Source organism: Octopus sinensis, linkage group LG15 (genome assembly GCF_006345805.1).
Source record: "Octopus sinensis linkage group LG15, ASM634580v1, whole genome shotgun sequence".
Lineage (NCBI taxonomy): Eukaryota > Metazoa > Mollusca > Cephalopoda > Octopoda > Octopodidae > Octopus > Octopus sinensis.
This window is the reverse complement of record NC_043011.1, coordinates 28,947,886-28,962,768: the sequence shown is the minus strand read 5'-3', so window position 1 is coordinate 28,962,768 and position 14,883 is coordinate 28,947,886. Positions and strand designations below refer to the sequence as shown.

The 14,883-nt window shown below is 33.8% G+C and overlaps 1 long non-coding RNA gene across 1 annotated transcript in view; it reads right to left on the bottom strand.

Moving 5' to 3' along the window:
• LOC118766267 overlaps nucleotides 1-13,350 on the bottom strand; it is a 15,630-nt gene extending 2,280 nt beyond the window's left edge. Inside the window, exons 1-3 of the long non-coding RNA XR_005002181.1 lie at nucleotides 13,339-13,350; nucleotides 11,190-11,193; nucleotides 5,683-5,690 (exon numbers count right to left, since the gene is read on the bottom strand). This is a non-coding gene — a long non-coding RNA (uncharacterized LOC118766267). The remainder of the gene's footprint in view (nucleotides 1-5,682; nucleotides 5,691-11,189; nucleotides 11,194-13,338) is intronic.
• Nucleotides 13,351-14,883: the final 1,533 nt, after the last annotated feature.

The window sequence follows — 14,883 nt, the reverse complement described above, 5'->3', positions numbered from 1 at the left end:
ATGTATGTATGTATGTATGTATGTATCTATCTATCTATCTATCTATCTATCTATCTATCTATCTATCTATCTATCTATCTATATATATATATATATATATATATATATATCAGAGAGAGATAGAGAAGTAGGTATGTGCATATGCTGAATAATAACACCTCTAATGTTACTCTGTTCTCTGAAATTAAAGTACAGCAGAGCAAACTTTCACCAACCAAGCAAGTTATAGACCAAGCTGGCAGAATACTCCGCTTTACCAATCAACCAATTAATAGACCCATCCAGTAAACTACATCCTTTGGGCAACCAATTAATAGACTAATCTAGAAATCTAAGCAATGCTAGATCTTACTTGCAGTAAGCACCTGTTATAAGTTACCTGTACTTGGTTATTGTTGTTTAGTTCTGGTTAAACTTGATGAAACATAAGCAATCATGGTCAAAGACTTTTAAGCTATGATCATTTGATATTTTTATCCTCGGCATAATGCATCTATGACTGCATTATCCAGTGTCTCTTCTTGCTTAACATAACAATATGTAATTTGCATGAAATTTAATCTTTTACACGTCAAATGACCTCATAGAGTTATTCTCATAGGTTAGTTTTGTACTGTCTAACTTCTTCCAGGGCTACTATTAATCAGAGATGACTAAATATCTGCACATATATCTGGATAAAGAATTTTTTAATGGAGAAAACTGGTAATTTCCCAAGTATGCAACGCTATGTTATTAATATTGCCCAGGGGAAATACTGCCACCTTGTGGCAAATAAAGCTCATTACCAGTGCCATCACAAGCATTGCTATCAGAACACAAAGGACTGGAACACATACTGCTAATCATCCCATCCTACACTCTAGCTGTTTCGCCAATCCAGCCCCAATCAGATTGGATTGGTACTTTTTTTTTCATTGCCCTTAAAATAACTGAAAAGCCAAGTTGACTTCAGTGGAATTTGAACACAGTTAGAGACAGACCAAGCACCATAAGACAATCTGTCCAATACTCTAACACCTCTTCCAATTCACCGCATAAGTCTGCATGTAGAATATAATCTTGTTTCTATTTACATTTCTTGACATGTTGTAAAGATTTAAACACCAATAAGATATCAGTTCGCTATTAGCTCTTCAATTTAATCTAACAGTTTCAATATATTTAGCTGAGTTATTTTTGGTTAAAAACATCTAAGATGGTTTGTTTAAATATTTGAGGAAATAACCAGCTGTTGGAAGAAACCAATCTTAAAAACAATTAATAAGACCTTCCTCCTTAAAAAGTAAAAAACATTTCAACAAGCATTAATCAGATGTTATTCAAATTTTCATCTTTTTTTTTTAATTTGTTTTTTTCCTTGATTTATTTTCTTTGGTTAATATATTCGATACTTTTTTTTTTACAATGGCAAAGACATATTCTAATTCTGAACAGAAATAACTAAAGCAAAAATATATCATACAATGCATGATTGCAGTTAAATGAGTATTTTGGTAAGAATAAATGATATGTTGTTGTCAAGAATCTGGCATGTATGTATACACAAAACTCAGTTTTCAGTACTGTGATAATTCTGATGATGATGATGATGAGGAGGATAATAGTTTCAAATTTTTGGCACAAGGCCAGCAAATTTGGGGGTGGGGATAAGACGATTTCATCAACCCTGAAAAGATGAAAAGCTAAGCCAACCTCAGTAGAATTTGAACTCAGATCATGAAGCTGGAAAAAATGCCACTAAGCTCTGTATCCAATACAGTAATGATTTCGCTAGCATAAAATAATAACAACAACAATAATAATGATAATAATAATAATAATAATAATATTGGTTTCAAATTTTGGCACATGGTCGGCAGTTTCGGGGTAGGAGTAAGTCGATTAAATTAGCCTCACTACTCAACTCGTACTTATTTTATTGACCCTGAAAGGATGAAAGGCAAAGTCAACCTTGGCAGAATTTGAACTCAAAAAGCAAGGATAGATGATATGCTGCTAAGCATTTTGTCCCGTGGGCTAATTATACTGCTAGCTCACTGTGTTAATAACAACAGCAGCAATAATAATAATAATAATAATAATAATATAATAATAATAATAATAATAATATAATAATAATTTCTGTTATAGGCACAAGGCCTGAAGCTTTGGGGGAGGGGACTAGTTGATTACATTGATCCCAGAATTTCACTGGTACTTAATTTATTGACCGCGATGGGATGAAAGGCAAAGTTGACCTCAGTGGAATTTGAACTCAGAACGTAGTGGTGGGTGAAATACCGTTAAGCATTTCATACAGCATGCTAATGACTCTGCCAGCTGGCCGCCTTTCTATTATAGGCATGTGATAATAATAATAATGAGAATAAATTGCCCTGATGCAGTACCAGGCAGTGGCTCTCATGGCTTCTGATCTTAACTGATTGGAAGTGTTATCATGTACATTGTTTTGTCTTGGTATAAAAGATGGGCTACTGTAAATATTCTGCTCAATACCACAGATTTGCTTGTCAGTTGCTTGACCGTAACCAGTTGAGCATGTCCCTTAGTGGCTGACGATATGTGCATCTCTGATCATGAGCAGAAGTAGTAGGAGAGCATCATAGCCGTGTGTTGAAAGGAATTTTTGGAGGTTTGGATAATTCACCTTTGGAAACATGGGTATTTTGTTCAACATCCTTAAATGACCCTTATTCAGTTACCTTTTGAGTGGGATTGGCTGCATGATCTGAAGAAAATTCTAACTGGGTCTCACTTGCAAGGTCATGTGCTGTTTATCTTGATATGAAATCACCATGTCATGCACATATGGTTGTGATGCATGTACCTGGTGTACCCTTATTAGACATGATGGGTATATTGGGCTTCGTATATTTTACCCCAGTGTCACTTTGATGGCATGCACTATTCTCTCACTCAATAATAATAATAATAATAATAATAATAATAATAATAATAATAATGATAATAATAATAATAATAATAATCTTTGAATCTACTTAGATAAAATTGAGATATAAAAATGAAGGCTATTTTTGCATAAATTTCTACACTTTACATTTTAACTCGATAAAATCTAGAAAAAGGAAAGAGAAAAAGGGAAATTGAATTGCTATTTTTATCAAGTAAATTCAATTTTAACTCAGTATAAATATAGTTATGAAAAATTCCATGTTTATGGGGTTCAAATCTTTTCATGAGTAAATTGGTTTCATGAAAGTATGAAATATGTGAAGTTTTTAGAATATTTCAATTAATTACTAAACTTAAATCATTTTAACTCTAAAAAATTTTTGATGAATTTGCTTAAGAATTCAATTGGTTTCAAACACACACACACACACACACACACACACACACACACACACACATGCACCTGCACACATGCCCATAGACACATATAAAGAAGCATTTACATACACATACCTATATATGCACATGACAATATACATATACATGAATATATATATATATATATACACACACATATATATTTATACAGACATACACATATACATGCATGCATATATATGTATATATGTACACACATATGTATATATACACACACAAATATGTATCTATGTATATACACACACATGTATATCTATATGTGTATACATATATGTGTATGTGTGATGATATCCATGTGTGATAATATCCTTGTGTGATGATATCCTTGTATGATGATATCCATGTGTGATGATATCCATGCTGATTTTCTGCAAATGTGTTATAATGAATTGCATGTGATATGAGAAGTGATATCACACATAACTATTTCAAAATTGTCAGCAAAAAAGATTATTTGCATGTATGTGAGATGCATGACATGTAATGTCTGATACATGTATATATATATATATATATATAAGTTGATATTATATATGTATATATATATATAAGTTGATATTAGTTTATGTATAAATGGCAATGTTGTGTCTAGGGAGAGTCATTATACCAATATTATCAACATACATGCTGGTTCAGTCCCACTCCTTTATTATTAGTCAATTGGTTTAACCAGATCGATTAGTTAGATGGATAGTTAACCAATCGATTAATAATAAAGGAGTGGAATTGAACCAGTGCATGTGTTAATGATATTAACGTAATGACTTTCCCCAGACACAAAAAAATTTGTTTCAATACATGAATTCCCATAAAGTATCTTGCAAACAAGTTTAAAAAAAAAAGAAATATAAGCAATATGATTCCCAAATAATGCATACATAATTTAAATATGATCTGAGGAGTGCCAGCATAATTATTTTGAAAAAAATTTGTATACTGTCAGTATACAAATATACATATGTGCCTGTGTGTGTGTGTGTGTGTGTTTTGTAGTGCAGTTGTTTGAGGAGGGTGTTCTAGCATTGACCTTATCTATGTAATATTGTAGTCAGTTTGGGCGATGAGCTGGCAGAATTGTTAGCATGCCAGGTGAAATGCTTAGTGGTATTTTATCTGCCGCTACGTTCTGAGTTCAAAATCCGCCGAGGTCGACTTTGCCTTTCATCATTTCGGGGTCGATTAAATAAGTACCAGTTACACACAGGAGTCGATATAATCGACTTAATCCGTTTGTCTGTCCTTGTTTGTCCTCTCTGCGTTTAGCCCCTTGTGGGTAGTAAAGAAATAGGTATTTCATCTGCCGTTACGTTCTGAGTTCAAATCCCGCCAAAGTCGACTTTGCCTTTCATCCTTTCGGGGTCGATTAAATAAGTACCAGTTATGCACTGGGGTCAATGTAATCGACTTAATCTCTTTGTCTGTCCTTGTTTGTCCTCTTGTGGGCAATAAAGAAATAAATATTGTAGTCAGTTAATTATTGATCAATTTAGGTTCAGAATTAATGCATTGTTGCATTATGTAATGTGCATAACCAAATTTTAGATTATAAATTATGAATTAAAAAATATATAATTCTCCATTCTACTTTCTGTTGTATACAATTTTATATATGTATGCATATATATGTGTGTGTGAGTGTTTTAGTATTTTTAAGTATATATGTGATATATGTACATGTATATATATATATGTGCATATATATGTGTGTGTATATATGTGGGTGCGTGTCTACATATATATGCAAACATATATATATATATATATATGTGTATGTGTGTCTGCATATATGCACACAAATGTGTGTGTGGCTGTTGAGAGCTCAAGAGATGACATGTATATGTATATATATGAGTGTAAATATGTATGCAGATGTATGTGAGTGGGTATGTATATATGTGTTTGTTTGTATATATATGTGTATATATGTATGTATGTATATATATATATATATATGTATGTATGTATGTATGTAGATGTATGTAATTTAGAGAAAAACCTCTGTTAAACAATTCAATAATGAAAGCTGTTATTCACACCATATAGGAAACATATACTATTAAAAAAAAACTTATTCTAAAACTCAATAAAGTACAATAAATAGTAAATAGTAGTAAAAAGACTACATGCATTTCATGGCTTTTTTTTCAAGTAGATAATAATAATAAAATAATAATGATAATAATAATAATGATAATAATGATTATAATAATAATAATAATAATAAGGTATATATATATATATATATATATATATATATATATAATCCGCCATCTTGAAGCCTGTTCCTTTAATACACTTCCGCCTTGTCCAAAAATTCCTCTTCCGGACAATTTTTACTTAAAAAAGGCGGCCCCATCATTTGCTCTCTCATTCATTCATCTAGCACCCGAGCGCAGATAAGTTTGAATGCTTATTTATTTTCACTTCTCGATCGATCATACATGCTTTCTTATCTATCTAACTATTTTTATCTAATTTCTCTATCTAATTATTTTAACTAATTTATCCATTTCTCCTCTCGACTATAATCAACCATCGTGTATTCGCGGTGCACCCGCCCTGCCCACCCCCACCACCAATACCGGATATCTATATATTTTTGCTCCATCTATACCGGATGTCGCTTCTCCACCACCATTATAGGGTCTACTCTTCGAACCCCTCTTCAATACGCTATTTCACCATGCATTAACCCTCTCTTGATATCCTACGTTCTATGCTAGAACCTGTCATCATTTCTCTGAACACCCCTCCCCACTGGTGCTCCCCTATATTCTGCACCCCCCCGCCCCACATAAAAAGCACCATCCGAAACGTGGCCGATGCCAGACCCCTCTGGCACCTGTGCAGGTGGCATGTAAAAAACACCCACTACACTCGCGGAGTGGTTGGCGTTAGGAAGGGCATCCAGCTGTAGAAACACTGCCAGACTAGACTGGAGCCTGGGGCAGTCCCTAGCTCCCCAGACCCCGGTCGAAACCGTCCAACCCGTGCTAGCGCGGAAAACGGACGTTAAACGATGATGATGATGGTGATGATGATATATATATATAGTAGGTATTTGTTCTTGAGAGACCATGGATCTGCACCTGAAGAAATTGTGTTAGCTACTGATTGTGGTGCGGCATCTCCTGTGGCTGTAAAGGTCCACACAGGAGTGGTGGTTACACATACAGCGATTGCATTTGAAGGAACTTTCTGTCAGCACTACTGGCTTTTCCTTCCATTGAGTTTACTTTTCTTTTGTGGTAAGTACCTCTTTCTCTTCCTTTTACTTCTTCCCCTTTTGCTATCCTTGTCTCCACACACACACACACACACACACACACACACACATGCACCCCACCTCATATACCATAGATATATGATGAATTACAACAAATAATATTTCTAAGCAATTTCTAGGCATAAATCATCATTTAATGAGGTATCATAAATTATGATACATTCCAACAATTAATTAATTTCAGAAATCATAAAAAATATTTGTATTTGCTATTGGACTGCAGTGTTTATACAGACCCACCCACCCTAGTTTAAATGTCAAAGGCAAAAAAAAAAAAAAGCACTAGAATTATAAGAAATTAGTGTTATTTTGAACATTGGTCAGCGTACTTAAATTATAGAGGATATAGACAACCAGAAAGAAAATAAAGATGAGATGAAAATTGTCAAATATTTTTTTGACAAATAATTCTCAGACAAAATTGTCTTGACTGATGTTCATGCAATCAGGCAAACAAAAATAATAATTTAAGGCATCACATTGCATTTGGTTACCTTACAATGAATAACTCACAGTTTTGAAGGGAAATTTTAAGATCTTTATAACGTATAAGGAAAAAAAAAATAAATGTGGAGCCTATGTGGCAGGTATTTAAAGGGAGAAATTTGACAAGACAGTTAGTCACCGGCTGACACTCGCTGACGATACATTGAAGAGGCCAGGGAACTGAAGAAAGAAGAAGAAAGAAGACATGCACCCAACACCAGAGTTGAAGACACCTCCAAAAAGGGGGGGGGGCACCACATCAAAACGGTAGAGGAGTAGGGGCCGAAACCGGACGTGGTTCCTCCTGATGATGTCTTGAGCTAACTGGATCCTATAAAGGAGCTGTTGTGGTAGCAGACCACGAAACACGGTTGTAATTCCCTTATACTATGCACTTTTTTCACTCTTTGATTTAAAATACAAAATTCCAGTTTAGCCTTAACTTGATGATTTTCATGAAGTTAAGGCTAGATTGGAAGTTTGAATTATTTTCCCTATGACTGCTGACCACCAGGGTACATCATGTGTATAAATTAAGAAAATGCTTAAAAATTAAACATAAGGAATTCAAATATCATTTATAAATAATCTAGAAAGAAATCTGTGTGGTTATTTCAGTTTTATTTTGAATATTTTTGCTTCATTGAATATTTTTTGTAACAAAGAACGGTTAGTGATGACAGAAATAGAAAAATGTTGGACTAAATGTCTTAGAGTATTTGGATGAATCCTTTGAGGTTTGATGTGCCATGCCAGGGTCAACATTTTCTTTTGGTGTCTGTGATTGTATTGTATATTTTGGATAGATTCAACCAAATATGTAATTGTTTTCACACAAAAATCAAACTTATATAATAAACTGTTATCAATGGTTGTAGTGGATAATTTCAAGCTGTTGCATTCCAATTGTTGTCATGTATGAAAATATTTAGATTGTCTCTGAAGAACCAATTTAATACAAATGCTGTCTTGAGTAAACAATTAAAAATAATCCTGAAATATTGTCATGTTTATATCATATATATATATATATATATATATTAATACTTATAAAATATGTGTGCATGTGTATGTATGTATGTATGTATGTATGTGTGTGTGTGTGTATATATATATGTATATATATGCATGATGAGTCCTCTGGGACCACCAAGCTCCCTCACATAAAAGAGCATGTAACCCCTAAAAGCTCTATCTATCTATCTATCTATCTATCTATCTTTCTATCTATCGATCTATCTATCTATCTATCTATCTATCTATCTATCTATCTATCTATCTATCTATCTATCTATCTATCTATCTATGTGTCTGTCTGTGTGTGTGTCTGTCTGTGTGTGTGTCTGTCTGTGTGTGTGTGTCTGTGTGTGTGTATGTCTGTGTGTGTGTGTGTGTGTGTGTGTGTGTGTCTGTCAGTCTGTCTATGTATGTATGTATGTATGTACACACACACCTTAACAATACAACAAAATGATTTCTCATCATATTTAATATCAAGATGTATCAATTTTTTTTCCTTCTTTCCTTCCTGTCATTCTTTCTTTCTTTCTCTCCCCCCACACCCCCTCACACATAAAGTGTGTGCTCTTATGAGTAAATGTGTACAGTATACGTTTGCATAAATATTCAAGTGCAAGTGTGTGCATACATATATATGTATGTACGTACATGTGTGTCTGTGAGTGTGTATTCTATTGGGTAACAAGCTCAAAGAGGATTATCTGGTCACTAAGAATAAAGAACTCAAGATAAGTCTGGGTGTATAAAAAGATATTTTACCAGACTAATGATCATGGATTAAATGTTATATATCTATCTATATATGTATATATATATATATATATATATATACGTTTAAATATTTGTTGTGCAAGATTTTTTATGTGAAGTCGTGTGTTGAAACAGATATTGTTATATTTCGGAATGGTCATATTGCCAGTTTAGCCAATAAGAACTTTGGCCGAAATAAGATTAAGATTAATGTAAAAAATAAATATCACTGAAGCAAAATAACACCAAATATATAGTGCGTGTTTTTATTGGCTAAACTGGCAATATGACCATTCCGAAATATAACAATATATATATATATATATATATATATATATATATATATATATACTATTGGTCTGGGGAGAGTCATTTCTTTTTTGCCTTATAATATAACACACTCACCAGTAAAATTTCCACTGTTTTCATACTTTTATTTTCTTAAAATTTTCGTTCGTTTTGCAACCTTTTCAATAGTTTTGACTCAAAACTATTGAAAAGGTTGCAAGACGCAACGAAAATTTTAGGAAAATAAAAGTAAGAAAAAAGTGGAAATTTTACCAGTGAGTGTGTTATATTATCAGGCACAAAAAGAAAATGACTCTCCCCAGACACAACAGAAAATGCTTCAACACATGAACTCATATAAAGAATCTTGCAGACAAAATCCCAAAACGAAATATATATATATATATATTTCTATATATACTTTAAATTCTCATAGCTGGCTGTCAACACTTTTTTCTGCAATATTATTCAGGCTACTATCCTGCATTTGAGAATTTAAAATAACTTCTTTAACTTTCTAAGACATCTCAATGCTTCTAATTTGAATTTAACGTATGATAGCGTCTCATAAAGCGAGATTTCTATATCTTAAATTTGCGGAAGAATTTGTGGTGTGGGCAGTTTAGCTTAAGGGTTCAGAGCACTGCGATGAATAATAACGGAGGTGTGAGTTCGTGTCTCATAGCCGGCCGCCAACGCTTATTTCTGCAAAATAGGGGTAGCTATCCTGTTCAGGCTATATTATTAGCCTTATCCTGCATTTGAGAATATATATATATCTATATATATATATGTATGTATATATATATATATATATATATGTATGTTAATATATATATATATATATATTATATATTATATATATAATATATCTATATATATTATATAATATATATATATAAATATAATATATATATATAAAATACTTTATAATATATATATATAATATATATATATATATGTATGTTGATGATAGCCTTATCATACCCGCCGACAAGACGGGAACTGGTATAGGCTAGACTACCAAACCTACAAATCGCTCATCATGAGGGAACTTAGCAAAAAAGTATAAAACTACTTCTACGGATAACCTTAAGGAAATTAACTACAAAATCAAGGAAGTTATGAGCAAATTAGACCTCCTGGACAGAACAGAACCTATTAAACCACAAGTACCCAAAATTACTATTAAAGACCATAAGAAAGACTTCCCAGATAGTGTAGGAGTACGATTAATCTGTCCGACTAAATCGGATATCGGCAGACTTAGCAAGACTATCCTGGACAAGGTGATTCCACACATCAAACCCCACATCCCACTCCAACTATGGATTAACACCGACGATGTGCTAGAATGGTTTAACACTATCACCAATAGGCCCGACTACTCATTCATCCAATTCGACATAGCTACTACTACGCCAGTATATCCCCCATCTTACTTAACAAATCCCTTATTTTTGCCCGCAACCTTTCACTCATAGACAGAGAAAAAATTGACATAATTCTATTAGCTAGAAAAACCATAATAGAATTCGACGGTAGACTCTGGACCAGATCCGACACCCCCGACAATTTCGATGTGGCTATGGGCTCGAGCGATTCAGCTCAGGTGACTGACTTGGTCGGGGCCTACCTGCTCAAGAAGCTTTTCTCCGAGGTACCGGATCTTCAGGGGGGTCTATACAGAGACGACGCTCTCTTCATATACCCCACCAACAATAGGAGTAAACTAGAAAGAATTAGGAAAAAGATCAGGCTTTTTTCAAATCCTTCAATCTTAAACTAGAATTTATGACCAATACTAAAATAGTAAACTTCTTAGATGTTACGCTAGATTTGAATAAGCACCTTCACCACCCGTATAGGAAACCCGAAGAAACTACCAAATACATCCATACCTCTTCCAACCATCCACCATGTATAATTAGCACCACGGTCCAAGCCATCTCAGACAGACTGACAAAACTATCCTCTAATAGAGAAATTTTCAATAATCATGCACAACACTACAACCAGGCTCTCTATAGTGCCGGGTATAACCAGAGAATATCATATGTAGACCACCCGGGAGCGTCCGTCGGCCATAAGACTCCCATTTATAATCGAACTCAGCACTCAACTCACACTAGCGATAATTCTAATTTAAACTCCAAACAACGTATAGGAAATAGGCGAACTAATAGAATAGCACACAATAGTAACCCTCCCGACGAGAGCAATATAGATCCTATTAGGAGAAATGGAAGGGATAATAGCAGATTACGCAAATATATATAGTTCAACATACCTTTCAACTTAGCAGTTAGGGGCAAGTTATGTAAGAGAATATTCTCTATAATTTCCAACAACTTCCCACCCACCCACAAGTATAGAAGTATCTTCTCCAACAAAACTATTAGGATTTCCTACTCTACCCTGCCCAACATGAGCTGCCTCATAGCTAAACATAACTATATTAATATTAGAACAGCTAGATCAAGAGCAAACCATAACGACCAACAGAACCCCCCTCATCTAGACAGCAGACAATATAACCAGACTGGCAGCCATACTACCCAAACAGTTAATAATAACACCCGCCAACACAACAGAGGAAATACTACACCCATCAACAACCAGGAGGATACCAATGCCCCCACTCGTATTGCAACACCTCCGCCTGGGATTAGCAGCACACGACCGAATAATGCAATGCAATGCAACTGCAGATGTGCATCAGAGTGCCCGCTGCAGGGCGCATGTAGGGCGAAAAACGTAATATACTCATGTGAGGTGAGTACTCAGTTTAACACACTCACCTATATTGGTTGCTCAACCTCCTGGAAATCCAGATACTACAACCACCGGTCCTCGCTGAGACACAGACATAAGGCTAACAGCACCTCCCTCTCTAAAAGAATTTGGGAATTAAAAGACAAATGCATAGGCTTCAAACTCAGATGGTCCATCATCGGATCAGCTGCACCTTATTTAAATAATAGAGCAGGATGCCAACTATGTTGTGTAGAACTCCTGAACATTGAAATTCAAAGACAAACACAATCTTATTAACAAAAGGTCAGAGTTCAAACCATCCTGTATACATAAACTTATTAATACTTTCAAATACTACAATGCTTAGGTCCTATACCAACTCCCCCATGCAATTTCCTCCCACCCGGTGCAACCTGTCGGCTCCAGCACATCCCGCTTTCCTATATGTGCGTGTATATGTGCATGTGTGTGTGTGTACATATGTATGTGCACATACGTGTACGTATGTGTACATATATATATATATATATATATGTGCATGTGCGTGTGTGTGTGTGTGTGTGGGTGTGTGTATGTGCATATACGGTTCCCTGCATTTTCCTCCTATATATACAAATTTTGTCTCCCATATATGACTTCTTTTCCCTAAATATTTCTTCTCCTACACCCATATCCTCCCTATGTAGTCTCTTTAATTCCCTATATATATACCCTTCACATTTCTAACTCGGATGTTGAACGCCACAAGCCAAACTCCACTTCCCACCCTTCCAATTTTCAGTTCCCCCCGCCCGCCCCTACGTTTAACACACACCTCTAACTTTAAACCACCTTCATCTCATGTTAAACTTTACCAAATTATATTTTTATCTTATTTTATTTTATTTTTATTTTTATGTGTACTTTTATTTTTATTTTTATTTTTACTTTTATCCTACTTCCATTTATTTTTATTTTTAATTTTATTTTTACGTTTATTCTACTTCCATTTATTCTCATTTTTATTTTCATCCCTTACCTTAACTCTTATAATTTTTATAATTCTTATATTTCATTTCTAACTATTACATTGTATTTCTTATTTTATACTGTATTTTTTATTTCTAATCTTTACCCTTACCCTCATTCTTACCCATAACTTATCGCTTTACACCTCCATATATGTTTATTTACTTACCTATGGATCCACTTTTTGACTATACGAGCGTCCGCGTACGTGTGTATACGCATACATACATGTGCACACGCATATATGTACATGCATACTTCGATATCTTATAGCTATACCCGTGTGCGCGTGTGTCTCTGTGTGTGTATGTGGGTGTATATGTGAACGCACATACGGACACACAGCCGTGTGTGCGTGCACGTATAGACATGAGTACGGGATTCTTTACATACGTTCTTATACACATCCTTTAATATCTTATACCTAGACCTAGAGGCGTGGGCATATACGTGTGTGTATGTAGTGATGGGCGCGCGTATATACATGTGAGTGTGTACGCGTATAATGTCCGTGTATACATGCGGATATTCTGTTGTTGTATGTATGTGTGTGTACGCGCGTGCGTGTGGGTGCGTGTGTGTTTATGTACGTGTTTACACGCGAGTGCGTGTGTATGCTTATATGCTTATAAGCTTGGAGGCGTATATGTACGCGTGTATGTGGGTGTATGTATCCATGATGATATGTATGTACTAGAAGTCCATTTAATTCAAGGAACCAGATTAAATGCTCATCAGCTCTGATTTACAACGCATTAGGTCCCCAGACGAAACTGTTGATTTACTGACAATTCTACAACTAAATTTTATCAATCTCCTGACCACCATGCTTGGTCCGTAACCTCTACACATCCCTTATCTTTACATTCTTTTACACTTTTATCATGTTTTTATCAGGTTTTTTTACTTTTATTTCTATTTCTATTTTTACTTTATAACCTTATGCCTTTACATTTATTTATATTTCTTTATATTTCTTTATACCCCCTTTACATCTCCTTACAACTCTTTATATCTTTATCCTCTATATTTTTATATTATTCTATACTTACACTTTTTATACATTTTTTATCCCTCGTCCCGAACTCTCGCCCCTCCATCTTCACCTCTATATATGTATTTATTTATTTACATTACCTCAACATCCAATTTTCCTCATTCTACATTGAGAGAAGAAAGAGATGGACGCTTCAATTCTATGCTGCTGCCGCATTATGTCACACGGGAATGAGAGGATTTGCATCCCCAACCAAGAATTTTTGATGTAACACATGTCCTTGTGGAAGCTGTTGTGCGCGGCTGAAGAAGGCCACAGACATACATTATGCATTGTTATAAATCTGTCTAATAAAGGCCCGAAACATATGTACCGCTGAATCCTTCGCATCATGTTTTTATTTTATTTTGATCAATTTACTCCACCACCTACACCACTAAACGGTATACACAGGTGCTTATAATTATCAAGTACTCACCCCGAATTTCTATATATTATATATATATATATATATATATTATATATATATATATATATATATATAAAATATATATATATATATTATAAATATATATTATATATATTATGGATTATAATATATATATATATATATATATGTTATATATATATATATATATATATATATATAAAATATATATATATGTATATTCCTTCCTTCCTGAGCGTCCAATAATACTATATTGTTCCATGTTCTCACGTTGTTGTGTTTTCATGTTTGGATTAACTATATATATATATATATATATATATGTTTATATATGTTATATATATATAACATATATATATATATATTGTATGTATATATATATATGTATATATGTTATATATATATATGTTATATATATGTGTGTATATATGTATATCTATCTTTATTGCCGTCAGTATATCTATTATATATATATATACATATATATAT